Source organism: Mauremys reevesii, linkage group 9 (assembly GCF_016161935.1).
Source record: "Mauremys reevesii isolate NIE-2019 linkage group 9, ASM1616193v1, whole genome shotgun sequence".
Taxonomy (NCBI): Eukaryota; Metazoa; Chordata; order Testudines; family Geoemydidae; genus Mauremys; species Mauremys reevesii.
This window is the reverse complement of record NC_052631.1, coordinates 28,532,761-28,560,615: the sequence shown is the minus strand read 5'-3', so window position 1 is coordinate 28,560,615 and position 27,855 is coordinate 28,532,761. Positions and strand designations below refer to the sequence as shown.

The window sequence follows — 27,855 nt, the reverse complement described above, 5'->3', positions numbered from 1 at the left end:
TGTCTTTTGGAACGGAGTTCTGATAGCACAGATTCGTCTCCCCAAACAGCGATCAGATACAGTACCTCCTGTTCGGTACATGCTGGAGCTCTTTTGCGATTCTGGGATGTATGGTCACCTGTGCTGATGAGCTCTGCATAGTCACCTGTGCTGATCTGCTCGCCACACTGGTCAACCAGAAAATGAAATTCAAAAGTTCCTGGGTCTTTTCCTGTCTACCTGGTCAGTGCATCTGTGTTGAGAGTGCTGTCTAGAGCAGTCACAATGGAGCACTCTGGGATAGCTCCTGGAGGCCAATACCATCGAATTGCGTCCACACTACCCCAAATTTGACCTGGCAATGTCAATTTCAGCGCTAATCCCTTTGTTGGGGAGGAGTACAGAAATTGATTTTAAGAGCCCTTTAAGTTGACAAAAATGGCTTCATCATGAGGTCGGGTGCAGGGTTAAATCGATCTAACACCGCTAAATTCGACCTAAATTTGTAGTGGAGACCAGGGCTAAGTGTTTTTGAGCTTAGTTTTGGATAGCTGCTAGTTGGAAAATAATAAACAGGCTAGAATTGATAGATGACCAAAAAACCCTCTATACTGTCTCAGCACTTTGGGCACTATAGGGTCAATATGAGCACGTTCTGTCAGACAACATAGTATTAGAAGCTGATTTATACCAAAAGAAAATGTAAGAGTTACCTTTCAAATCTAGCCCCATGAATGCTAGTGTTTTCTTATCAGAACCAGTGGTTCCTGGCAACATTTCACATTCCAGGAAAGGAAAATGTTGGTAGTCCCTCTCCAGGACTTGGATCCTGTGGGAGGATATATATATTCTGGGCATGTGGCTGAACACAGTGACTAAAAAGTGGGACTCCCCAATTGTGGATTTGTTCACTACCAGAAACAGCAGGAAGGAAAAATTATCTGTCTCGAGACAGCTTGATAGCAAACCTAGGAGAGAGCTGCATTTTCCCTAGATGGAGAAAGTGCAGTGGATGAATGTTTTCTCCTTTTCCCCTGTTTCAGATAGAGTATAAAATGATCAGGGATCATTTGAAAATTAAGTATTCTTCCATATCTATACCAAATAGATTCCTAAATAGCTTCTCCCTTTGTTTTGCAGAAAGTGTCTCATAACAATGTAATACTGTGTATAAAATTCAGAGTTTCATCTTTCTGCTGTGACAACATCTGCACTGATCTCATTTCTTTCTCAGGAAATCCCAGTGACAAAGGTCTTCCAGAAGACACTATTGACTTGTTATGCGAATCCAGGAAAGTTTCAATGAATTCTTTTCCAAAAGAATATATAGAGACTTTGCTGTTAGGTCCAAAAAGCAATCTTGGAAGCCCTGTTCAGTTTTTAAGATCTAAATTTGATTGTATCTGTTATTAAAATTCAGTTCTGGCCTACAGGCTTTTAGCTTAGAATTATGTCCATCTTCAGTGAGGTCTGTATTTCCTGAGATAGAATCCTATCCTAAATATCTGTTGCTTTGTAGGGCAATAGACATCACCCCTGAATTGAAGTCACTTTAGGTTGTTGATGTTCCATCAGATACTTTAAAATAAATGTTTGTGTCCTATTCCATGACACTGGTATCTCCAAAACTGCACCCATTGGAGTATATGTAAATGGTAAATGACTTCATGGGATGAAAAGTAGAAGAGAATCAGACCGTAGGTCTGGTTTTAGGTTAGATTCCAAATGCATGACTCAAATTTCTGACACTCCTACTTTATTAGATTTGGTTAGAGAATAATTAGGGAAATGCCTATGAGTTAGATTCTCCCCAGCTGGCACAGAGGTGTGTGTGGAGGGGGATGTTCAATCCTTGAATGCAGGTGGCTTATGTACCATGTTTCTGCCTCAACAGTGTAGTCAGCGAAGATCAGATTTAAGTAGTGACCAACTTCCACAGGAGCACTTGGGCTGAGGCTGACTAGAGTGTGTGCTGAATCAATGGGATAGGAATTGTGGGTATTTTGGGCTGCCACAGCCTACCTTAGCGCAGACTTTCTGTCACCAGGGATTCTCTGCTGCCTTAATTCAGGCATAAAGCAAACCCCATATTCATTCCTGTACAGAAACTTTGAGTGAAAGGCTGAAATATTTCAGAGTAAATTCATATATCTACATTTTCTCTGCACTCGAGGGGGAGCAGTGTTAACCAACGCACTGAAAGTCTTCAAATGCCGACAAATACAATTTAGCTTTGAATAATTCTGTGGTAGTAAATCCCATTTGTAATCAAAAGGTGAGTCATTAGCCTTGACATTTGAGAAATGGAGATTACTATGAATTCATGGAAAAGATTCCCTAAAATGTTTCCCTAGCAACAGCTGCTGAGGAGCTTGGGGCATCTCTCAGGTGCCTAGATGATAGTGAAGCTGGCAGCTGTAGAGCAGACAGCTTTCTATGCTACGGCTGTAGTGTGTTGCCTTTTTCCACTCAGATCTTGTCTACACTAGGGGAAAAGGTGCACTTTCCAATTGAGCTAGTTGAACTTGACTCTTCTCCCCCAAACACCAATGAACACAGTTTTAATAATGACTTTAGCATGTTGAATTTATAGCCAGAGAAATGCCTAGGCAATTTTACTAGCAGCAAGCATTCAAAATTCATAAATTAGGTCCCACAAAATCAAGGGATTGTCTTAAAAATCATATTTCATAAAAACTTGGGAAATTTAGAGTTCTCATTATTTGCTTTCTGTTTTTGAACCTTTGGAGTGCACTTCAGTCCCATTTTCAAGCTTTTTTTCCACTACCACAACAGCTATAAATGTACATTTTAAAAAACAAAACGAAAATTGAGCTTCTCATAACTCCAAGTGCTGGGACTTCATGAAAACCAGCAAATATCATGAGACTCACAATAAAATCATGAATTGGCAACATTGCCTTCACTCTAATTCCAGCTGCTAGAATCAAACTAAAGATGTTAAACTGTGCCTACACTGGTGTTGAGCAGTTTTCAATCAAGTTACGCTAGCTTGGTTGAGCAACTCATCTGAAAAAACAACAACCCCTCTCCTAGTTTATATAAAGCCTCAGAAGACTTTTTGTAGGATAAGAAAGGGCAGTGATCAGACCCAGGTGAAGAAATGGTGCAAGGGATGTTTGTGTGCGTGCGGTGTGTGTTGAAGATTATTGGAAGACTGAAAATGTAAATGGAATATTGCCTGATGGCAACTGGCCTCGGAAGTTGCACAGGCTGAATTCTTTGACCTATCATACAAAAAAAGGGTTGTTTGGGGGGTTTTTTGGCCTAGGTTCCTTGGCATATTTTAGGTTCCTGCAACCAATCTGAATCTGAGGGCCCCTGCAAATACATGCAAGGAAACCCCTTGACTACAGTTCATGGCAATGACAATGGCTTAAAGCAGGCAGTTTCTAACAGCCCTAAGGGCTAGCCTCAGTCAATAAACATTTAAGTGGAGCCACTCACCACACACACTTCTATACCAGTGGTGGCCAAACTTAATGACTCTCTGTGCCGCTTATGACAATCATCAGTAGTTCGAGAGCCGGGGCTGAAGCCCGGAGACCCTGCTCCCTGCTGGGCAGAAGCCCCTACCCCACCACCTCGTTAGAAGGCAGAGGTCTCAGGTTCACTCCCCAAGTCTGGCAGGTGAAGAATGGGGGGGCTGGTGATGCTCCGCAAGCCATACTTTAACTGTAAAAGAGCTGTATGAGGCTCATGAGCCACAGTTTGGCCATTCCTGCTCTCTATGCCATATATATTAAACAAATTCTTTTATTAAACAATGTTCTTTCCTAGTCCCTCCACAATCTGTTTACAACATTTCCTATGTTGGCAACATGGTCTTACAAAATGTTTCATATTTATGCTATATATTTTTTCACAGCCCTCCCAAATTCACCCTAGATGTAATTATACCAATATGGATCCTAATAGACTTTGTAAAAAAGTATATAAATTGCTGCTGGGAAAACCAGAAACTTATGCAAACAATCACTTTTGTGGTTTTGCAAGAATGCAAAATATTTTTTGGGTTTGTCTCCAGCTTTTTGGTACTTTCAACAAAAAAGGAAAGCAATTTTGTTGATGAAAAACAACCATCATGTTGCCTCTTACTCTTCTCTCTAAATGAAACAGTCCCAATCTTTTCATTCTCTCTTCATATGGAAATTTTTCTGTGCCTCCAGTCATTCAGCAAAATGGGCTAAATTCTGGCTTCTGTGCTCTGCTCTAGGCATGTTCCCTCATTGAGTTAAAGAATAACCTCCTACTCTGTTGAGCAAATTGCTAGCAGAATATGTAGAAATGCCAGGAAAGATTAAACACATCCAGTGCTGCCTGTGGAGCTTACTCATTTGGGGTTCCCTCCTCTGTATTCATTAGTTCCCTCCCCACTACTCTCTATGTTTATAATTAAAACTGTATTTTGTATGTAGCATTATAAAACAAAAAACAAACAGCTCTGTGCGCTGGGGCAGGCTGGGAAAGGCAGTGAGAGGCTAGGAGGAGAAGAAGGGCAGAAGAGAGAGGTGGAAGAATAAGGCACAGAACTCTCTCATGGCCTCCTGGTAGAGTTCCTTACCATCCCAGTGTCTCCTGTCACTGCAGGGGCTGTAGCCTGTTGAACTTAAGGAAGTGCAGTAAGTGTTTCTTAATTTTAATTATGTCATTTATTTTCACTGAAACAATATGTCTAACTTCAGCTCAAAGTACTAGGCACAATTCAATCTGTAATAACAAATGCTATAAAATAATTCAGGTTGATCAAGTGTCAGCATTCTCTAGCCTATAAAATTGAGTTCCCACCCATCACCTGAAAATAGCCTGGATAAATAGACAAATCATGCTAAGTCAACCAACTCAGGTGCTACTGGAACAAAGTGGGCATTATGTTCCAAAATTAAGGAAATGTAGGCAGAAAGAGATCAACATATTGAACGAGACCTAGCGATCTATCTAGTCCAGAATCCTTTCTCTGACAGGGGCCAGTAGCACATGCCACAGGGGAAGTGCAAGAAACCCTGTAGCAAATAATTATGGAAAAACATGCCAATAGGGGAAATTCTTTCTAATCAAGTGAGAGTTTTCTTTGTGTCTTCAAACATGAGTCTAGTCCTGTTCTAAAGAAATTTTCATATCTCCTATCATTACATATGTTCTTATTATTCATATTTAAGTTGAATCCTTTCAAAAATCCATTGACCCTCCGTGATATCTTGTGGCAATGAGTTCTTCAGGATAATTATACATTATATAAAAATGATTTCCTTCTATTTGTTTGAAATGTGCTGCTTTTTCATGTCACTGAATATCCCCTTTGTTCTTGTGTTATGATAAAGAATGTAGAAGAGCACCTTTATTTACCTTCACTGTGCCGTCATTTTGTTATCCCTGTGTTATATCTTCTCTTATTTGTCTCCTCTCTAAATTAACCAGTTCCAATCGCTTCATTCACTGTTCCTTGGAAGTCTTTCACCACCTCCAATAATTTTTCTTGCCCACCTTAGAACCCCTTCTGTTCCTGCTACTCATGCTGTGTGTTTATCCACTGAGAACACCTGATATTCTAGAGACTGACAGCTCATGCAACCTAGCTGATCTCAACTGCCAGGTTAAAACATGATGTTAAAACAGAGAGGCAGTCTCTAAAAAATACAGGCCCTAAGCCATGAGGGCTTTATGTATCAAAAATGCCATCTTGAATTACACTTGGAAGTGAATTGGAAGCAAGTGGAGTCTCTGGAGTACAGGTGTAATATGCTCCCTGTGAGATGTGCTGCTAAGGAGGTAGGCAGCTGCACTCGCTGAAGTTTCTGAGTGGTCTTCAGGTTTAGCTCCAAGCATTGGTTATGATTGGTACCAGCTGCAGACTCAATCCAGTGCAACACTATGAATCCTCAGAATACATTCCAGATGATTAATCTGATGCAGATTTACTGGAATGAGAGTATTATTTGTGGGGAGAAAAATCATTACTTCTCAGAACTCCCTTCTCAAAGCAAGACAACCAACTTGCACAAGAGCTGCATGGATGGAACAGAGAGCAGAATTTGGGCAACTGTTTTCGACTTCTAGTCAATCATTAGTAATAAATGACATTTACACCCACTTTGAGACACCTTTGCAGAGCTAAGGAGGAATCACTGTAAACAAAAATCAGGCCCAAAATGATTTCAAGTTTATGTACAAATTGGAAAATTTTGAATTCTCACTGTTCCCCACCCCCCCATTCCAAAAGTTAAAAAGAAACAATTATTTCCTTCTGCTGTAGCATCTGTAGCTTTCACCATTACCAGAGAGGCATGTTTGCCACTTAAATCAACTTAAGAGGCATTGCACAGAAGTTAGGCAAAAGGGCAAATAACCATCACACGAGACAAGTTTTCCTGAGCTGAAGCTTCAAAGGGGACATCTCAGAGGAAACTTTGGGGAAATTTGCAAAAACATGTCAAAGGTTAGCTGCAGAAAATCCGCTAAACTGCCTAATTTTAATGTTGTGTTCTTTGTTGTGTCACTGGAAAAAATGTATTTCCCTCCCCCTTTGTTTTTGTGGGGAGAAAATGGCTGATGGTGAAGAGAAGAAGGCTCTGAGAGGGACTGAGAAGAGGTTGTTTATTCTGTTTTGCTCCCTTTAGGAAAAAAAAACTCTTCTAAAACTGGTGATGATTCATTTAAGGGGGGACTTGGGGAGAAGAGAAAAGAAAACTAATAATCAGCCTCTAAACTACAACTTTCCTCTTGAATAAAAGAGCAACAGGAGGCAGTGCAGGCAGAGGGTCACACAGCCTGGAGGCAATGTCACAAAAACAACTGAAGGAGAATGTGCCCCATTTCCCACTCTAGAATCGAGATCCCCTACGACTTTACTGAAGCACTAAAAGCACAGAAACTCACACAAACTTCTGTGGATGTGTCTGTGCGAGGTCTGGCCTGGAGGCTCCAAACTGGGTTCCTCAATAGAGATAGAGAAGAAAAAGACTGAGGCTAGTAACATGAAAGTCAGAATCAAAGAAATAATGACCACAGCAGAATCTGCCTCCCATTTTGCATAGACAGCATGAGTAGTGAAGCAAACCATCTTTTCAGGCCCTCTGCAGACAAAGCTGCTCCGGCTTAACTAAAGATGTGTTTTCAAACCAGTTTAGTTAAAAGATGCAAACCCCTGTGTGGCCACTTTTAATTCTGTTTAAAGCTATCTTATATTGCTTTTGCTGGTGTCTGTAAATTTACCAAAGCCAGATCAACTGAGATAAACTGGCTTTAAACTGATATGAGTGTCCACACAGGGTTTGCACTGGTTTAATTAAATTGGTTTTTAATTAGACCTCTGCAACTTGTGTATGTACACCAGGCCTTTTCTTGTAACTGTGCAGTGATGCACCAGTGGTGAATTTACAGAATACATGCTTCAAATGAACCATGATACAAATTGCTTTGGCACTTACCCCGAGTCCAGTTCCAGCTGTCGGTGATGGAGAAGCAGAGTGGACGGCTCAGATGGTCCATGTAATGCAGATTGGATCTATTATAAGTCAGATGGACTGGTGGTATGGGAACAAAGTGAAACCAATTCTTTTACTACATGGAGTGTAAAGTGATGAGGCAGAGAAAAACAGGGTTTAAATCAGGGACTATTTCTGCCAAATGTAATTCTCTGCAATACAGAAATAAAACATGTCTGGTGATGTTTATTCTGAGCTATGTACAATGTTCTCATTGATCGTAAAAGAAAGTCTACATGTGAATGTCATCTAGAAACTTTGAAACATTCTGAAGAGAAGATAGAGCTTAAGTCCACTGAAATCTAGTATGTGGAAAACCATTTGACTGTGAAAGTTATTGGCAGAAAAACAAGGCAATAAGAAGCAAGAAAATTAGCTCCTTTTTATCTGTAGATGCATTTACAATATTACAAATAGATCAAATTCTTTTATTTCACAAAGACATTTTAAAAATAGCTCAAAATAGACTTCAGTTTGATAACACGTATGAACAACTTCTGCATAAACGGATGACGGTTTCCCATATTGACTTTTGGTTAAATTTTCAAAGGAAGGTGAAATTGGTATGCTTGCAGGAAATGCATGTGCTACACCCAGTGCATCTGTACTTCCATGTAAAAACTGTTCCTTGCCTGTGCAAAACAGTTAACTACATTTATAAACAGGCAACAACCCATACTACACATACAAATCTATAGGCAATCATCGATCTGCTGGATCATGGTGTACGTGTAAGAGGTCTATTCAGGTGCCCGATGAATCTGCTTATGGCTGGCAAGCCCAATGCAAGAATGACACATCTTGTTACAAATTTCACACATTCATGGGTTGTCTGACTTGTAGTCCAAGATTACAGCACGCTACTTTCTTCTTTCTCACTTTGCTTCCATCCTCTGGATCAAAGTCACTCCATGTTGAGCTGCACGCAGTGCCATATATTGCCCCCAGATTGGATGGGATTCTGTGCACTCCTCCCAGCTTTGTACATTGATGTTCAACAACTGTGTACCATTTTTGCACATGTCATGGTACCGCCATAAATGGTGACCTGGCTTACTAGAGCCATCTCAAATCTCTCTGTACAAAATATTCTGGGGCATACAGTCTCCTCCCATTTTCCTGACATGACTGAGCCATCACAACCTCTTCTTCTTGATAACGATTTTTAAGTGTCAGTCCTGTGTGCTCCAGCACTTCTATGCTTGGTATTTTGTCTCCTCACTTCATTTTCAGACACTTATGCTGGCATCTCGTGTAGAAACAGTTCAGTCTCCTGCATATCATAGAATCATAAAAGATTAGACACCTCAGGAGATCATCTAGTCCAACCCCGTGCATAAAGCAGGACCAAATCCAACTAAATCATCCCAGCCAGGGCTTTGTCAAGACGGGCCTTAAAAACCTCTAAAGATGGAGATTCCATCACCTCCCTAGATAACTCATTCCAGTGCTTCACCATCCTCCTAGTGAAATAGTGTTTCCTAATATCCAACCTAGACCTCCCCCACTGCAACTTGAGACCATTCCTCCTTGTTCTGTCATCTGCCACCACTGACAACAGCCAAGCTCCATCCTCTTTGGATCCCCCCTTCAGGTAGTTGAAGGTTCCTATCAAATCCCCCCTCACTCTTCTCTTCTACAGACTAAACAAGCCCAGTTCCCTCAGCCTCTCCTCATAAGTCATGTGCCCCAGCCTTCTGATAATGTTGTTGCCCTCTGCTGGACTCTCTCCAATTTGTCCACATCCTTTCTGTAGTGGGGGGCCCAAAACTGGATGCAGTATGCCAGATGTGGCCTCACCAGTGCTGAATAGAGGGGAATAATTACTTCCCTCAGTCCGCTGGCAATGCTCCTACTAATGCAGCCCAATATGCTGTTAGCCTTCTTGGCAACAAGATCACACTGCTGACTCATGTCCAGCTTCTCATCCACTGTAATCCCCAGGTCCTTTTCTGCAGAACTGCAGCTTAGCCAGTCTGTCCCCAGCTTGTAGTGGTGCATGGGATTCTTCCATCCTAAGTGCAAGACTAAGTGCATAGCATTACATTTCTGTAATAGCCATTTCTGTCATAAAGCAGGGATGACAGCACACAAGTCTCATAAATTTGCATTTTCATCTTAGTTGATAGTTTGCTGTTATTCCATGCACATTTCTGTAATAGCCCAAAATTCTTAGCTGCTTTTCCAGTTCTGTTAGTCAATTCAGTCTGAATGTCAAGATTCCTGCTGATTGTAGAACTCAAGTAGCAAAAGCTATCAATGACGCCAGGAGAGATGTCAGGCATTGCTTCTTCCACCCATTGGTACATGATCACAATCTTCTTGAAACTAATTGTCAACCCAAAGCTCTTGCTTAATGCAGAAAATCTACCCAACAGATTTTGCAGGGAATACTTACCATGGACAACCAAGGCCACATCCTCCACAAACAGGAAATCTCTCCGACCCAGCTCTTTCACCTTGGCTTTTGCTCTAATCCTTGCAGTGTTAAACAAACTTCAGTTTAGTCTGGTTTGAAGATAAATGCCATCATTGTTGTCCTTAAATGCATGAAAAAGCAGGAATGAAAAGTAAATGTTAAGAAGCATGGGGGCTAACACACATCCGTTTCACATCTTGTTAATATTAAAGGCATTTGATTCTCTGTTTTCATACACTACAGTTGCCCTCATATTTTTATATAATGAACGAACGATGTTCAGCAATTCGGGTGGACAACCCAGCCGCTTCAGAACAATAAAGAGGCCCTGTCTGTTGACCATATCGATACATATACAAATACCCGTGTGAAAATTTGGCTCTCGTGCCTATCAGGAACTGGTACTGGTTAACTGCAAGGGAACTCTGTTTTTTTATGGCTTTTCTAGCTTTAACATCCCAGTAGGTTATGGTATAAACATTCATTACCTTGAGAGAAATTAGAAACAATGTTAAAAACCAAAGCAGAGAAATACTTACATGATTTTTAATTACAAATCACTAAAACCTACTGAGCTGTATAATATGAAACACACTTACTTGTGCAATCCAAATTATAATAGTGTCATGGGTAGATTAGCTCCTCTGTATTTAACTATATTTGGAAAAATAAACAATGCTTTCGTTTTTACTTAGAAATATGGTATAGTTAGTGAAAAAATGGATTAACACATTCTCTTTTCAGTGGTTCAAAACCTTTGCATCCTGAAATTAAATGGAATCCAACTGAGGTTCTGTTGTCTTTCAGATACAGGCTTAGTTACAAGGTGATGCATTAATGATTAACCCATTGATATTGTAATTTTTCTAGTATACACAGAAAGAAATTCTCATATTATAGGTTGCTGGGAACCTTAATATTTCACAAATTGGGGATCATTAGGGATGTTTTCCACCTCAGAGCTATACTAATTGTGATTGTGTTGATGACATACATGATTCTACTTAAATTGAAAGTCACTGCTTACTAAAGAGGTTGAACCCTGAGTTTAAGTCCTTGGTGACTGATTTGATTAGTCCATTTGAGTGAGAATAGGGCAACACAGGGGCTATGTTAATGGAACTTAAACAATAGGCCATCACTAATCAGAGACCTCAAGGTTGAAGTGAGGTTAATTGTTATGCGGGTGGTATTTGAAAAGAAGTGTTAACTGGTGTAATGCGCTATGGGACTGTAGTATTTGAACATGCAGCCTTAGGGCCAGATGTTTTGTTTAGGTTCCCACTGAAATTTAAAGCTAGGTTATGTACATCTCTAAACCGCAGCCTATATGCCATTGCCTTTAGATACATCACAAGAGCAACAACTAACTGACAATAGAAATGAGCCCAGGAACAACATTCAGGTCCAAATCTGGTACTGTATTTCAATCCTCTCCTAAAATCTGTGGGGTCGAAGCTGTTTCAGAGTTCTGGTTAAAACCAATAGGCCCCAGCCCTAAAATTAGCTTCTAGACATGGGTTTCAAATTACAAATTCCCCCCAAAACTCAGGAAGCTTTAAATCCGGGGTTCTGGTTTAGGCCTATAATAAAAAACTATGTTCATTGTGACTGGTTAATCACTAAATAATGGGAATTATCGTCTTGAAAATACAATGTTCTGATGTAAGAATACTTTGGTATCATTTTAAAGAAGTATTATTGATACCTTTAGGTTGATACACATTTAAATGCAAACACACAGTATCTTAAAATAATGTCTCATTGCCAGTTGCAGGTTTCTGAAGTGTAAATTTTTCTTACACATATATAGAATGGGTTCCTGCACAAGGGGATAGTAGGCATCAGTGTATGCCATTTGGGAAAATCCTACTAGCATTACTCATATGAGTAGCTCCATTGACTTTGAGGGTACTTCTTGGGAAGTATTTGTTTCAGTTCTGCCTACACATTGGTCACCCGAGTCACATGGTATTGTTTCTAATCCCTGATTGAGTAACTGAAGTGTTATAAACGGAGAGGGCAATACAAGATGTGACTAGCAGCATACCAATTATGTTGAACAAATCCAGTTAAGAAACAAAACTTTCACTTTCTGTGTACACACAGCAACATGCAAGGAAGGGCTGGGAAAACATGCAGGTATACATAAAAATCTAGTATAGCAATGGAAATATAAAGATATTTTAACACAATCACATATGGAATTTACAAGTCATGCATAAGTGCCCAATATTTTGATGTATTCCCATGATAGAAACAAAAAGATGGGCAAGAAATGACAGACACATAACACACACCCTCGTTGTCCTTTATAGGCACTATCTTTCCCTAAAAGGAATCTCTCTATTTTTTATTTCTTCTGTGAAAATAGTCAGTCCTCCCATGTGTACCCAGTATTAGCAAAGTCTTTCCAATGTAGTTGGAAGGATCATTGGGTGCTGAGGACAGAGCAGCTGTAGGCTTTATGAAAATCAGTGATTCACAGTATGTTAACATAGCTACCCTGCACACCAAATGGCTATTTAAAGAAAACCCTTTAATTGCAGCCTATGGGGAAGGACGGATGGAGGGTCAAAATGTTGGACATAAGCACTTCACTGTTGATAACAAAACACTTTCACTATGAGAAAATGAGCTTTGAAAAATAAAGCTAAATGATAAGTTGACGTGCTAGATACTACACAGCAAATGCAATTTCCTCTCCAGGTATATGTGTACTCTCTTTAGAAAATATAAAGGGACTTTGAAAAGAACTGTCTTGGACAGCTTCAAGAGCAAGCAATAGTGAGCAAAGAGTGGGGGAAATACTTTGGTTTAAAATCTATTGAACCACATTTCATATAAAAGAACATGCGAACAAACTGTTTAACATTGCACGGGGTCAAATTCAGGTCCTGGTGTAAATCTGGGGGAGGGGGGGGTTGTTTGTTTGCTTGTTTTCTCTTATTTTGTCCCTTGTAGTAACACCCCAGTCACGGATCAGGACCCCATTGTGCTAGGTGCTGTACAAACACAGAACAGAAAGATGGTCCCTGCTCCAAAGAGCTTACAAACGAAATATAAGGCTTAACTTTAAACTGCTGCCAAGCAGGGCAGCGCGCGGCAGCGCCGCAGCGCGTGCGCGCTAAGTGCAAGCAAAAGCAGCTGGGAAAACCTCCCCAGCGCCGTCCGTACTCCAGCTCCCTGTGGGGGGGAGCTGGCTGGGGAGCACGGCTCGCTGCGCTGGGGCTTGGACACACTGGCGCGCTGGGCAGCGCAAGCAGCGCTGCAGAGCAGTGTGTGTCACACCCTGCTGCAGCGCTGCAAATTTGTAAGTGTAGCCAAGCCCTAAGGCAAGGGACAACAGCTGGATGCAGATAGACATATGGAGGATTGTTCACTATAGCAAAGTACTTAAGCACGTGCTTTAAGCATGTGAATAGTCCCATTGAAATCAATGGGTGGAATTCCCAATCTGAAGTGGCTGGAGAACTGCAGTTAAGAATTTCCCTTGTGTAGATGGCACAAAGCTAGCAGAGATGGCTCTGCCACCAACTCCACTACCCACCATAGCATCTGCTGTGCTGAAACTCAGCTGAATGGGGTATGGGGAGTAAGGTGACCAGATGTCCCGATTTTATAGGGACAGTCCCGATTTTTGGGTCTTTTTCTTATATAGGCTCCTATTACCCCCCACCCCCATCCCGATTTTTCACATTTGCTGTCTGGTCACCCTAGGTCTACCCACCTAAAGGCAGGCAAGTAGGAAGGAGGGGGAAGAGGGTGAGGTAGTGCTTCAGGGAAGGCAATGGGAGGGGATTGGGCATGACAGAGTGAAGCTTTGCTATGGCCAATTCATCACTCATTAAGTTCCTGAGGGAACTTACCCAGGCAGCATAGTTTAAAGGTGCCTCCCTGCAACTTTTAAGCTGAGTGGCTGAGAATCAGGGGCCTGCAATTAGTGCTTAGGCAGCCCGGCTCCCTCCTCCTCTACTGCACACACATTGCCAGAGCTCTGTGCATGTGCAGTGGATAATCAGGCCCATTGGGACTACTCATGTGCTTAAAGTTAAGCATGTGCTTTAAGCGCGTTGCCAGACTGGGACCTCTGGGCCTTGTGTTTTGACGTGCTTCAACTCCCATTGGCTTCAGAGGGAGCTGAGGTCATTCAGGATCTTCCAGGAGCAGACATGTTGTTTTGTAATTCTAGGTTTACTAGTGAGTGGCAATTTAGGATGTTGATGGATGTTACACACCAAATGAGTGGGACACATAAATAACAATGGCTGATTGTGTTTCTGTTCATCAAGGCCTTCCTACTCTGTACACAGCTTACTGACTTGAGGGGTTCGCAGGCAAAGAGAAAGACAAACATGCTTTCCCAGTAAAATAGCACTAACGGTGCCAGTTGTGGGGGTGCTAGTTACATCTGCATGGAAACAATTCTAACTCTCAGTTCCCCTCCTCTAACTTTTGCTGTAAAATGCATAAAAAATAATACCCATGGCAACCAATGGAACAAATAATACATGCGCTTTCTCTGAAATACAGGTCTTTCTCACAAAAGGGCAAAATCCTGCATTCAGCAGCTCCAGTGTAAATTTGGAGTTACTGCAGCCACCTCCAGTATGTGACAGCACCTTAAAATTTAGCTCTTGGCTTGCACTGCTTATCTCCATTGAAGGTATTATGCCTGCCTCTGTATAAAACAGGTTTAATCCTTACAACCATCGCTCTTTGGGTATTACGGCTGCTCCCAGCCAACCCACCACATCTGTCTCCTTGAAGCTGAGTGCATTCAACACTTAGAAGGGTCAGGCACTAAGACGTGTCAGATAATCCTGTATCTATATCTGTACTTGCTACATCGTTGCCCAGTCAAAACCCTCACTGAATTCAGGAGAGTGAAAAAATTGCAGGACTTGACAAAAATATTCTTGTTGGCAAATGTAATGTTTACTGAAAGAGGCATCATGTTTAACTTCTTCATGGGAAAGGGGAATGCCGTAATTAATGTGATCCATGGCAGAACCTGTCCTTCTCTTTCTACCTTCCCTTCATCTTTAAGAAGCTTTAAAATAAAAGTTAATTTTAAAATGTTAAATCTCAGAGGATTATTTCATTGTTGATTTGCTGATTTTATTTTGAGGAGAGGAATAGAATCTTCCAGTAGCTCTACACATTTTTTATTCAAAGTATAAAAATTGTCCTGATTACCTGTATAGTCCTTGATGTACTCAACACACTGTTTACTACAGCTTTGATTAATTATCCATAACTAGTAAAACCTTTCAAAATTTTTAACTGCAAGAGCTAATTAAATGAACAAATGATTCTGTTTGATCCAGATATACTTTGAGTCGTTCATTTTAAGTTAAATGATCCTCTTTTTGTAACACAATCTGTACATGTCCAGTAATGGAATAAATTTTAGCAGCTGCACTGTATTTACTGTTACTCATTTCCTTCTGTCTGAACTGCTCGTGTTTTCAGGTAGTACAAGATACCCACATTACACCAAGCAAAACAAGCTTTAAAAAATCCCCCAAAACTACAGTGTGTGCTCTATATGAATCAGATTATTTAGGGTTTTCAAAACAGCCTTCAAAGATTCCATTTAAATCCCCAAATTGCAATCTGTAATTTAAACAAACCTTTCCCTGAGGTGAAGTAAACATGTGCTGGACAGCAGATATTTCTAAACATGCCAGCTTGCCCACTATATGGCCAAACTGTTTATTCAGCTGAAGCTTGGACAAGAGCCACCACATCAGTGTCACAGTCTCTCAGCACATGTGAAGAAAATACATGCGATACATAGCAAATTAGGTGTCATGCTCTAGAAGGAGTGGAATAGGATTGATTTGCCACTTTTAGCAATGCTCTTTTACTGTCAGCCATGGCTTTGAGAAAAGCATTAGAGATTCTTGTCACAGATGTTTCTTTCATAAACTGTTGTGGGAGAATGACATTCTGCAAAAATGGTTTACTACTCTGCTTTCTTCTCTTGGGAAAAACAAAGTGCGCTACTCAGCCTAGCCAAATGGGCTCAAGGAACGCTCCTCATTTATACCACAATAGCATTAAGGATCATGACATTTACAGAGCTGATCTCAGAGACTCTGTTGGCAAATGTACAGTGCAGAGGTATTTATCCAAAGTGTGTGCCACTGATTTTTTTTTTCTTGCATTAGTTCAGTGGCGTGAAACTGGCCAGTTGGGTGTTGAAAACTGAGACGATAAAAAGGATTGAGCTTACACACCATGCATTAAGTGAATGGTTCACACTGGCTTTGAGTGATTAATCACCTTTAACAAAACCAGAACAAAACAAAAACCACCCCCACCACTACTACAGTATTTAAAGCTAGAAATCCCCTTTGGCTTACTTTAAGTTACAACATTGCAAAATACATGAAATATAACCATGAGACTAGATCATTTTTGATATCAAAATAACTCGTCGTTAGGAAAAATATTTTAAGTTGTTTATAATGATCTACTATTTTTAGGTCAGAAACTTGAAAACATTTGAGAATGCAAATTTTCTGAATTCAAGTTGAAAGGTTTTGTATGAATATTTGCTCTGATGTAAAAAAATAGTTACTGTAGTAACAGCAACATCACATGGTGTTTTTTCTAGACTGTACTTTGTAAGTCATAGACAAGTTATCCACGTCACACTAATTTTCATACTTTTATATAATGTTAATTAAGCAAAAAACAAAACAAAAAGCCCCAAATCCTAATAATGCCATACATTTTCCCATTTTGCAGTTCATTTTAAAGTAATAGTTTTCCTATACAGTCTCATATTCCCTCAGTAGAATCAGGGCAGGGAAGGGCAGAGAGAGGGCCATAAAATGATGGGATAGGGAGCAGTCTGGAGGTTCAGGCAGTCCATGTGCATGCCCCAGTCCTACATACAAATGCCCTGGCATCAAAATGGTTTACACATTGAAATCAGGACACAATTACTGCTGAAGGACTATGCCCCAATGTATTGGCTCAAACTTCCTTCTCTCATGAGAATACTGCAGACTGAAACAAAGTTTCCTGCACAATTTTTTTTCTTGTTCTATGGGCTTTTCTGTGGGAGTACCGATAGATGGCATTTTTATTTATTTATTTATTTATTTATTTATGTTTAATATGATGAATTTAGCACTATTAGAAAATAATAGCATGGCAGGCTTGAGCTAGCTGTAATGAAGCTAATGGTGCCACAGCCTTCTACACAACATTGTACCTTAGGCTTGATTTAAGACAAACAAACAAACAAACAAACCCTAATGAAACAAAACCATATGCTGGACATACAGTTTTCTTCCTGGAGAGAGGATGAGGGAGAGAATGAACCACGCATGACAGATGTCGTTCATGGGACAAGGCACATGAGGTAATATTTTTTACTGGACCAACTTCTGTCAGTGAGAGAGACATGCTTTCAAGCTTACGCACGTTCATGTTGCTTAATGCACTACTGGAAGGTGTTTAGGTTACTGCAGTGATGAGGCCAGGTAAACTCTCTAAGTCAGGAACTGTATTTGTTCTGTGTTTGTACAACGCCTAGCACAATGAGTCCTTGGTCCATGACTAGGGGTCCTAGGTGTTGCTGCATTATAAATCATGCTTATAAAAACTATTTATATTTATATTCAGAGAGAGAGAGAGAGAGAGAGAGAGAGAGAGAGAGAGAGTAGATTTGCATCTCTCCTGCTATTCTGTACCTTGGACTCTTCTTAAACTTAACTGTCAGTTGTGCCAAATTGTGTGATGGCCTTGTTATATACACACATGTTCTCTAGAAGAAGAGCATTCCTCACCACAGAGGTCAGATTTTACTCTAGTTACATCACAGGAAACCTGTAGTAATGCCCCTGATGACAACAGAGTTGCTTCAGATGAAGGTTTAGGTTTTGGAACCCTTTCTCACGTTGATGAGCACTTACAATGCTCATTGGCACGAGAAAAGGTTGCACAACCTGATCCCGATGACTCTGGTGTAACTAATAGCAAAATTTGGTCCAAGGTCTCCAAAGGTGAAAGGCTAGTGTAAGTAATTATTTTAAGCACCTATACCTTTTTCTCTCCTTGATTACGTGTTCATTCAGAAGGGCTTCACTGTAATTCAGTATACAGTACACTGCAGTTCTGTATGATTAGCTTCATGGAATGGGTATGTGTTCCTTTTGCAGGTTGTTTGTTTATATATCTCTAGCTATATATATCATTCTTTAAAAATCCTGTCTACTGTCCTGTATTTGAATAATAAAAAGACTGCATTTAATTTGCAGCTGTGACTGTGTTCAGTCTTTATGTATACAGTCAGACTGAAAATCTATGTCTTAGTTTCTAAGTTGGCATGATTCCCAGATTGCAATGTGGTAAAACTTTTGACATGAGATATTAAACAAATGACAAGAATTTCATGCAAGATTTGCTTCTATAGAGTATCCGTGTACTCTTTATCTTTCTTTTCTTCACCATTCATGTTTTCAGATTTTGGTTTATTTTGCCATGTAAATGTCAACAAGTTTGATTAAGTGTAAACAAGAATTTAGAATTCATCTTTCAGTGGAGCCTCACAGCAAAAAGAACATTCAATACAAGAGAAGGTACTGCAGTACAGGTATTAAACAGATTTTTCCTCAAAAGCTGAATTTCTGAATTCTGTGGCATTTTGAGACCAACTTTCTGATTAGGGAATGATAATTCTATGGCTGTATTCCTCAAACTATAACCTTGGCTGCAGGATTCTAGTTTCACAGCTATGAAATCATTCTATACCCCTGGATTCATGTAATAGTCTCAGTATATCTTGCCATAGATCTTAAAGAAGAATGGCAAAAAATGGACTAAATCCAACCTGTATATAAGGGAAAAAAACAGATGTACATTACTCAAATGACATATGCAAGCTTGCAATGTGGTGATAAGTATGGCATTCTAGACACAATAGTGTGCTACCACCCATGCACGGGTATCTCCACAGGCTGCACAAATCCATGGCAAGGGTTGTGGTTGCGAAAGAGGCATGGACACCAAGTAGTCTGGTGAGAATATTTGCAGCTATAATAAACCCATACAAAAAGCAATAGCAGAAGGCAAAATGCGACAGAAGCTGAAGTTAGGAGCACCCCACAGCACATTGGATGGCCCTGCGTGACATTCTGCCCTGTTATGGCAGACTACACAAGATAATATCTATTGAGCTGCGTGCACCTGGTGTTGCATGTGGGAACACATTATTATTTCCTGAACTGCGCTTGCCTTTGTGCATATACTTGGGATTTATTTAGCCCATTATATTAGTATGTGTCAAAAATGTTGCATAAAGGTTTCTACTAAAGTGCTGAAATGATTAAAAAGGTTCTATACAAAAAAGATCTGGCACTTTATAATTAAACAGGGCTATTTAGCAACCTGGGAGCTGTTAAGCTGGATTCCTCCATGAACATCAGGAGTGACATCAGGCACTAACTGATGCAAAACAAACAAACAAAAAGCTGACATACTGCTATTGGCAAGCCAGGGAAAGTCTTTTTTAAACAACCACATTTAATGACCTTTTGTATCCACTGCTGTTTCCTCTGGCAGCTCTGGGCAGGGGTCTGTTCTTTGAAACATGTTTGTTATATTTTTAACATTTAACCGTCTAACATAGGAGCTGTTCTTGTTGTACTCCTTTTAAAGTGCCACGAGGACTATTTTTGACAGGTGACTAAGAAGAAACAAAAATTGACTATTAAAAGGCTTTCAAATGATATTGTTAAAAATACAGCAGCAGCATCTAAAATATTTCCAATAACATTCTCCTTTGGCCTGGTTCCTGTTGTATTTGCTGCTGTTTATTTCACATCACTAGTGATTTAGCAGAAAAGGATTGGTCAGTATCCAGTATAATGTCGATGCTGACATAAAACATTGATCTGCAAGTTCAAAAGAGGGGGAATGATTTTAAACAAAGTTGGATGAATTTGGAAAAAAACTAAAAAATTAAAAAAAAAAACCCTGGGGCAGATCCTCAAATTAGCTTAAGTGAAGAGATGCCAATTTACACCAACCTGGTATTCATAAACTTTAATTCCAATTCCAAATGACTATGGAGTTTGACTGTGTTCTTGACTCTTTTGATTTACATGTGAACAATCTCTCGGGGGGTTTTGCCTACAGGAATGTTTGGGGAACAACTGGGTTTCTGATAAATGTCCAAATTCACATACGACCAAGGGTATTTTTGCCTAAACAGAATTTTTTAAAAAAATGGCTACTCATAATTTGCCATTCATTATTTATTTGAAAAGTTTCATTTATCCAATCAGTGAGTAGAAACAATACCATGTGACTTTAAGTATACTAATTCATGGTGAACCAGCCAAGTGAAAAATTTGTGAATGTGAATAATCCCATTGGTTGAAATGTAAAAGCTGGTGATTGAATTCTAGAACTTGTTCATTGAATAGAGAAAAAGTTAGAAAAAATCAGTCTTTGTGAATGTTTTGAAAATCAGGAGAAAGGGTTACATTGAACTGATAAATTGTTTACAATGAATCATTGAACCAGATCTAGCCTGAAAGTTCTATCTTCATTTCGAATGAACCCAGAGCAGGTTGATTGTGTGTGTTTGCGCATCTTTTGCTGTCCACAAAGGATTCTATGGCTAGCTAGCCTATTGCTGGTTAGAGAACTAACAAACCTATAACTGATCTATGTTGTAATGAAAAAGTCCAACCAATTTATGAGTGGGCACAATGCCATCCAAACAGATGGGTCTGAGTGCCAGCAGTCAAAATACCAAGTAAGTTAATCAAATGCAGATATTGAGGCTGGGCAGATTTCACAGCCAGGAGCACTGAATGTTGAGCCCATGTAATTAACAGAATGTGACATCATTAAACCAGCTCTGGGCTGGATTGATTTTGAAAAATAAAATAAATACTTTACATGTTATGGAAGGGAGAACCTAAAAAGAGGCTGATTTTCAATAGTCAGGATATGGCAGAAGGAAGCCAAAGATTCCAAATCAGAGACCACAGGTTTACTTTTCATGCATGTTCATGGCCCAGTGCCAGATTTAGATGTTCCAGTGCCTGTGTACAATGGATGGCACTCTAATGGGAGTGAAAGATGAGGAGTCAACCCAGTTGAATTTGCCTTACTCCCCTTTTGCCTTTCCATAAAGCATAGAGCAGCAAATCTTTCTTCCCTGGCCAACATTTGTCAGAGTAACAGTAAGTCGGATATTCTCTGAACAGAGCTTTTGTTGATGAAACAACAGTAATTTATTAAAAATTGATCCTACAAAATAAATATATTTTCAAATTATATTTAAATTCCATAAGATCCTACAGCAGCAACTATGAATTACACTCAACCACCATACCAAAAAATCCATTATTCGCTCAAGTCTACTGCCACCTTCCGCCGAAGTTCTGCCACAAGTGAAGAGGTTTAAACTTTGCTTATGACAACATAGGAACTCTGCTCAAAGAATCTGCAGGGAGTATGTGCTGAATCAGCTATCCTCTGCTGGCCATGTCCATGCTCATTCCTTTGATGAACTTCCAGTGACTGGACTGGACTGGAGCTGCTCAGCAATAATTTATGAATACTGCATGTTGATTGGTTTATTGGGATGTTTACTGTATGAATTTATTGGTTTAATTTAAAAGGGGTCTGTAAGGACAACAGTAGGAAGGAAACAATGGCTCAAATAAGCTGCCTCCTGGTAAACACTTGAGGGACAACAGGAGAGCCATTGACTCTGAGGATTCTTGTTTCATGTCCTACTAACAGTCTCCGGACTGGGCCAGAAGGGCAAAAGCTCAGGAACTGAGAAGAACAGGGACTCTGGCTAAGTTAAAAACTCTCTTTTCATAGGGAAGGCATTTGTGGATATGTTCAGGAAAGCTGAGTGAGATAGGAACCCACTGAGGTGCCTGAAGAAGTTAGGCCCGCATAGGTCACCGTCACAGGATGGTAGAACTTTAGGTGAGGTAGACAAGCCTGTAGACTGTTGTCTCAAAATCCTTTTTTCCTATTGTGACAATAAACAATCCTTTGGTTTAAGAAGGCTGTTTGATCACTATATACTATTGATCATAGATGCCTGAAGGAAAGAAGCGCAAGTGATGAACCCAATCAGCATGTCTGGGTAAGCACTGTTGATACCAGGGCCCTGTCTGAGTGGAAGAGTCATATGATTCCACACAGGAGAGATGAAGTCATTAGGCCCGATGCCTGATGAAGTACACTCAGAGAAACCAGGAAAGGGACAGAGGTGCAGCTGGCCCTGCAACCATGACACCTCCATTTCCTTCTTGTGAACTGAAGCAGTGACACTCCTTCCTGCCCTAGTGGGTTGTGCTGGCCATTTCTTGAAGTCCACCCATCTTAGGAGGCTTCTCTACTCCCAACCCCATTGCATTTGCAGTGTGCTTAAATTGGGTGCCACAGACTGTGGTTAAGAGTGCTGCACAACATCACCATGTATTGGTCACTAATGCCAAGACCTTCCCTCTGCCCCAGCCAGCTCCAGCACTCATGCTGTCATGGGTCTGCTCATTCTACTCTTCCCAAGAGGAGATATTTCTGCACTTCCAGTATGGATCAGCAAGTGGTTAGGGCCTGCAGCCTGCAATGGAGGCTGGATTTACCCTTTGTGCTAATCATTGTGCGTTCCTCAGGATCGCCAGCCCTAAGTACTCAAACATCATGATTCAAACCAGACCCCAACAAAGCGTAAGGTTGGCTAAAAAAATCATGAGATTTAAAAAAAAAGAATGAACTTGGGTTGTTCGGTTGGTTGGTTCTGGCCTTTCGAGTTCTGAGCCTTTAGGTTTCATGTTTTCAAGATTTTTCCTCAAAACCATGCAGACTAGAAACTTACTTTAAAAAAAAAAAGAAAGCTGAGATTTCTCATATAATCCCTTGATTCCAGGAGCTGGAGCTTAAGGAAAAACATGAAATATTGGGACTCACAATGAAATCTCAAAAGGTTGCAAAAGTGGTTCTTCAGTCTGTGTGCTAAGGAGCCAGGAAGGGACAAGGTGTGTGTGTGTCCAGCTTCCTGTGTAAAGAAGACTCTTTGTGTTTATTATATTTGAGTCCTACCACTTCTATATTGTGACAGACCCTACAAAAAACAACAAGAGAGCTCCTCCCACATACCTGGGATGAGTTGCTGAAGCATGCTATTAGGAACTAGTAAGTCATCCTGGGATGCCCAATCTAAAAAAAAAAAAAAAGTATTTCAGTTATTTTTTTTTAAATACTTTTATAAATGTGTCATCTTTTAATAACCTTACAACACTACTGTGTGAGAGTATGACAACACACTCATAGCCTGTATTAATAAACTGCTAATAACAAGGATAATAAGAATTTGTTTGGCCTATGAATAGTCCATGAACAGTAAATATTATCATATACTGTATTACTATTTATATCCACATGGGGTCCTGTTCTCCCACATTAAATAGTTTATTTGGAATGGAGGTTGGGGGGAGGTGCATGTTAACCAAGACTATTTTTTACAACCAGTAAAACTTTAAGATATTTTTAAATTTTACAATATCATCATCACCCTACAATAGTTAAAGACATTGCCTTTGGCCTTTTATCTCACAACTCACTCTACAAGGGCTAATATTTTGATAATATCACTTTACCCAAGTATGTCTTGTTGCTTAATCTATAAGGCCTGATCCTGCCACTGTTTCTCATCCCGGGTAGTACCTTATTTCTGGAATAGTCTAATTGTTTTCAGCAGACCTTACTCACATGTATGTGTAATGGATATATTCATAAACACATTTGTTTGCTAGGATGACTAATATTTTAAGTAGAGGTGTGGACAACACCAGCTTTTCTGGATAATCTTTGGACAATGTCAAAATTACTGCGGGCAATTTGTTTCAATTGCGTGAGTTTACTAACGCTGAGACCAAATTCTCCTCTGTTATATTACTGCATTTCCATTGACATCAGGGTTTGGGGGCTGGGTGGGGAGGACCAGCAGTACAATTGGCCATGCTGTTTAATACCTGACTTGTAACAGAGTATGAATATGAAGTTCATATTTTTTTCTTGAAAATTTTAAAAAGTATATTAAAATATAATATGTTAAAATTTTATGCATGTTGTTTATCTTTATGGGTTTCAGTTAATTATCCTTTCAGGTACAGTTATGCATTGGATGACAGTCAGAGTGTGGCATTTTTAAGGTTAAAATCATTGTACAGGCCAATTTCCTCACTGCTGAACTTGTCTTTTTGTAGCCCACCTGTCTTGATGTAATTTACACTTTTTCATGATGCAGCCATTTGTAGTAAGTTCTCCAGCAGAAAGATTGTCTTTTGTAAATATTTAGCCATGAGCATATATCTGCTCTGTCACTCCAATCTTTAACACACAAAGTGCCTGACTTTTATTAATAGCCCTATAACAAACATGAAACATTGTAAGAACAGAGAATCAGTTTTCTATGTCTCCTTGTTATTATTTCATTTGAGCTAAATAAGAATAGGGCTAGAAGATGAGTTATTCATGTGAAGGTTGGAAGAAATATCACTCTAGGTGCCAGGACCCCTGCAGGTTTCCACAGATTTTACCAAAATATTTTTGTAGATTCCTATTGTTTTTTTTTTACTTAAAAATATGGCAGAACTGAATGAAATGAATAGGCCTCTTTCAAGAGTAAAAAAAAAAATTCAATTTCATTGCCCAGCATGTAACATTTTTCTGTGTGTTTCAAATATGCTGTAAAACTAGATCTCCATGTCTTTTTAATAGAGAAACTTAGCACTTTGAAAAATCACAGACAAATACAGGAAGACTGTAGATGATTCAGCTTTCTATAGTTATGATGCTATTATGTTTTTTTTTACTTTGTTCACACTGTTTTGTTTTTAGTAAACTTTGCTTGAATAGTGAAGGAAATATAAGCTTTTAGAATTAACTTGTGCCTTGCATCACAAATGGAATTTAATCCATAATATACAAAGTATGTAGGTACAGCTGAAAAACAAATGAGTCCTTTTGGACTGATGTGGCTCAGTGCATAAGGTCAGTTAGACTTTACACTTCCTGTAAAGCTCTAAAGGTTATTTGGATGTATCTCCTAACAGGAAACAGCAACAAGCAGGGAGGAAAAACTCTTAAAAGAGGATACTCCCATAGGAACACATTGGTAACAATTCTGTCTGCCTAAATCTGTTGAGAATCTACCAGCAGTTTGTGCTAGGTATGGCATTGATATTTAGTCCTGAGTCAACTTGCTACAGTCTTTCAGTCTTCTAAAGCACACTTTGTACATTACTCTGGAGGCTAGGAAAAAATATGGTGTTCATATTGTAAAGCAGCAGCTAAGTAAAAATGTACCTGGAATTAATATCTTCCCGTCTAAGCCTATATAATACAATGTAGAGTACCTACAGATAAACCAATGGGTAATCAAACTTTTTACAAACTTAAATATTCTACAAAGTTAAACAAATTTAGGTAAAACAAACAAAACATTTACAGCTATGATTAAAACGGCCTTCCTTCAGTGCATGGGTTGCTTTTGTTGCGAGAGAGACTCATCTACATTTCATTCTGAACCTTAAGTGATAGCACTGAAATTGAAAAACAAATGTCTCACTTCATACTTTGCGCTGAGTTTCTTTGAACTTCAACTGCATGCGCAAGGGAAAAAGGTGCCACTCCTAACATCTTGCATGTGAGACCAAGGGAATTCACTTCAAAACATATTTTCTCCTTCACATAAACCTACCTGGTTTGAAAGAAATCGTATGGATTTGATGCTTATGAAAAGGGCTAGATCAGTGGGCTGAGGTGCCGAAGTGCTCTTTTTATCCACAGTAGAGATACAGCAAATGCAAACTTCCCCACCCTGTTTTACCAATGAACCTCTCAATCCTCACATAAAAGAATATTGCTAAGAGAAAGGAGTTCAAACTTCATCAGGCCCATTCAGTCCTTGGCCTGTCTAGCTGAAGCAGCCAACAAGAATAGCAGTTTCTGCCAGTTGTGGTAAGAATGGTCTGAGGATTCTAGATTTATTTTCCTTAGGCCTGTCCCATCCTCTGTGAATATGCTAAGCCACAGTTCTTCTACCTTTTTGTCTGTGAAGGCCACAGGAATTAAAGGACAAATATGATGGTCTGTTTGTGATATGGATGGTATTTGATGTGAGTGGTGTGGTTGGCTTTTAGTGGGGTTTTGTTTTACCTGGATAGCTGATATTTACCTGTCTTGCTGTTTTTTTCCCCCTTAGCTAGCTGCCTTACTGTTTATTATAGCCAGATTTTTTGTTGTTGTTTTGGTGGGTGTTTGGTTCTGGGATGCCTGCCTGGTTCAGCATTGGCCAATTCTAGGCTGTCAAGTTTTGGAATATCTGGGCTGACTATTTCAGGGCTGGCTGGTTGGCTGGTTGGCTTAAGGTTGATTGGACTTAGGCTGCTCAAACTGGCCATCTACTCCATCCACTCCATAGTCAGCTTATTTATTTACTTTGCCAGCCATCCCGATTTTATTGCTGATAACTCCTCTTTCCCAGTTTAGTTGTCTCATGTTTCTTCACAGAAGGTGGCATAAAGTACCTCCTCTTCATTGCTAAACATTACCCTACAGTAGACTGGAAAATGAAAATGGATTTATCTGAAGGCTTACTAGGCAGCAAAGTGTGGATAAGGTGTACAGGACTTGAAACTAACTGCCCTAAAGAATTCATGCACATTTTGGAACCAAGCCGTTTAGGGAAATAAATCTGTTGTATAGTGAAAAAGCTCTAATTCTGTGGATCTAACAAAGCAAAATATGACTCAAACAATAGAGCCAGAACTGAAATACATAAACTTGAATAGACACTTCAAAAATCCTCCATGATCTTGAAAAAGTGAAGCATTGGCACCCACTAGCTCTAGAATGACAACAGTTATGGATCAAATATTTATAAATTGGAATTCAGCACCATGGCCACAGAGTGAGGAATAGAAGCAACACAAAAACAAAATGCGATACAATTTTTTAGGAGATTAAAAGTTTGGTTGATAAAGGTAACTTTATTGACAAAACAGACTTTGACTTACATAAAACATTTCAGTTACCACATGACATTCTGATTAAAAAACTAACACTTTGCAAAACCAATGGTGCTTATATTAAATGGATTAAAAACTGGCTAATTTACAGATCTCAGAATGTAATTGTAAATGGGGAATTGTCATACAATAGGAGTGTTTCTAGTGGAGATTCATAAGGATATATTTGTGACCCAATCCTATTTAGTATCTTTATTAGTGGTGGAGTGGTAAATAGGGATATGAACACATCAGTTCTACATAGTGTTCTGGATCATTTGATATAGTGGTCTAATTTGAACAGCAAGCATTTCATTACAGCTAGATACAAGGTCATATATCTAGGACAAAAAATGTAGGTCATGCTTATAGGAGGGCTGACTGTATTTCAGAAAGCAATGACATTAAAAGGGACCTAAAGATCATGATAAATAGCCAATTTAACTTGAGCTCCTAGTGCCAATTGGTGGTAATTAAGTGGAATAATTTTCCTAGGGATGTGGTGGATTCTCTGCCACTTGAACTCTTTAAATCAAGGTTAGATGTATTTCTAAAATGGGTAGTCAACGGGCGGCCCATGGGCCAAATGTGGACTGCCAGACATTTTTTATTGGACCCCAAAATCTTTTATTTACTGATCATCTTTATTTATTTATTTATTTTCTCTAGAGTATAGACCTTGACTATATCTTGACCAAGAAATTTGGACCTTGACAAAAATAATTGACTACCCCTGTAATTTAAAAGGTATGCTCTAGCTTAACTAGAAGTTATGGTCTTAATGCAGGAACCACTTGGTGAAATTCTATGGCTTTATTGTGCAAGAGATCAGACTAGATTATCACCATAATCCCTTCTGATTTAAATTCTGTGTATCTATCAG

At 39.5% G+C, this 27,855-nt stretch overlaps 1 long non-coding RNA gene across 1 annotated transcript; it reads right to left on the bottom strand.

Moving 5' to 3' along the window:
* Nucleotides 1-7,898: 7,898 nt before the first annotated feature.
* Nucleotides 7,899-25,906, bottom strand: LOC120371463. Its single transcript, XR_005584367.1, has 4 exons — nucleotides 25,664-25,906; nucleotides 23,059-23,118; nucleotides 9,883-10,024; nucleotides 7,899-8,757 (listed from the first exon to the last, which is right to left on the bottom strand). It is a non-coding gene; the product is annotated as an uncharacterized LOC120371463 (long non-coding RNA).
* Nucleotides 25,907-27,855: the final 1,949 nt, after the last annotated feature.